The following is a 1,793-nucleotide window of genomic DNA, read 5'->3' as shown; positions in this document are numbered from 1 at the left end:
AACTGCAGGAAATAAAACTACCTCTCAAAATACCTAATAAAAATCAATATTTGAAACAAATGTGACACAACTGAAAGAATAAAGTAAAAAAAATGTTTTTAAAGACTCAATAATAGTGTCAAAATAAAATAATTTATTGACATAACAATGAAATCAAAACAGGATTTCTTTTAATAAATACAAAACTCAGAACTGCAAAGCTGGAATAAAAATACAAAAATAAACAGAAAACATAACCACCTATATTTAGCTCTGCTTGTTTTGTATAATGATATTCCTCTGACAGTCTCCACTGAAAGGAAAAATGCACATCAGCTACAACAAAATACCTCATCCTTACAGAATACAACTAACCGAAATTAAAATATAGATTTATAATCAAAGCTTAAACACAAAAACATTTATGAATAGATGATCTTTAAGAAACTGTACAGTGGTTTGGTGTTTTTTCACATATCCACTTCAGAGAAGTTGAACAGGAAAGATCATTCCAGGACTTTTTCTTATCTTTTCTGACATGTACACAGTCTTCTTTTCCACCACCATCATCAGGTTGAGCTTCTGCCCAGTACCTACCAAGCCAGTAACAATAACATCAGCTTATTTTTTATCAAGTTTAAATTCAGATGTTTGGTGTGGGTATGGAGGGTTTCATAGGAAAATTTCATATGACAACCATTTTCTTTTAAGGACATAGCATTTGTTAAACAGGTCTTTACAAAGTATACAGGCAGACAAACCCAGCAGGACATCAGGTGTGATATAATATCTTGTTTTAACTAAGGTTGCCAAAACAAGTCATCATTTAGCTTTAAGCATTTGGCCTTGTAGTTTGGCTCAACCCACTAATATGTTGACTCACCAATGAGGCATTGATGTGTAGGTTATCAAATAGATTAAATTTACTGAAAGTAATAACTTAACCAAAGTGAAGACTTACGTCAGACTTAGTGGAGTTCCATCTACCCATTTCCATGTTCCCTCCCGTTCTTTGTCATTCAAACCAATCCAAACTTCTTCTGTGGTGATTGTAGAGAGGAAGTTCTGTTTAACATGAAGAAAAAACATGCTATTTTAGTCTTGAACCACAATTTTAGCCTATGTAGTTTATTCCAATTTTATCAGGCATCTCTTTTAAAAATGCCAAACCAGCAATAATTAAAACTTTGAGTTTTCTCGCTACATGTTTCTTGCAACATTCTTCCTCAGCTCTAAATATAAATTTTCTTAAAAGCTCATATATTAAGAAAATATTAGTTATAACTGTTGGGGTTATCTCTGTTTCATCTGTATTATTGTAGTACAATATAAAGCGCTTTGAGGCAACTGTTGTTGTGATTTGGTGCTATATAAATAAAATGTAATTGTCACGGCTGGGGCAGCAGTCGTGTGATGTAGTGAAGGAGGACCCAAGTTGCAGACAACGGCGGTGATGCGAGTGAGTTTATTTACGGTGAACGATAATGAACTGAAGTGAGGATAAAACTAAAAAACTAAACTGGGGAAAACTAGTGAACAAACCTGAAATCATGCAAAATACGTGAAAACAGCACGGAGAATGTAGGGCAGAGATACACAGAATAACACAGACGGAGCGACGTCGAGCAGAGGCAAACACACTATAAATACACATCAGGTAATGAGGAAATGACACGCAGGGTGGACACAGCTAAAACTAATGGGCATAATGAGATTTCCTGTTTTACCTTCAAAGTAAAACAGGAAATTCATAGACTGTTTTACAAACACAAACTCAGAGATACGAACAGAACACCGGGAGAAGACACAGGTAC

This window comes from Pundamilia nyererei, unplaced genomic scaffold (assembly GCF_000239375.1).
Source record: "Pundamilia nyererei isolate P.nyererei 1_Seehausen unplaced genomic scaffold, PunNye1.0 scaffold00741, whole genome shotgun sequence".
NCBI classification, from domain to species: domain Eukaryota; kingdom Metazoa; phylum Chordata; class Actinopteri; order Cichliformes; family Cichlidae; genus Pundamilia; species Pundamilia nyererei.
This window is presented reverse-complemented; position numbering follows the sequence as displayed.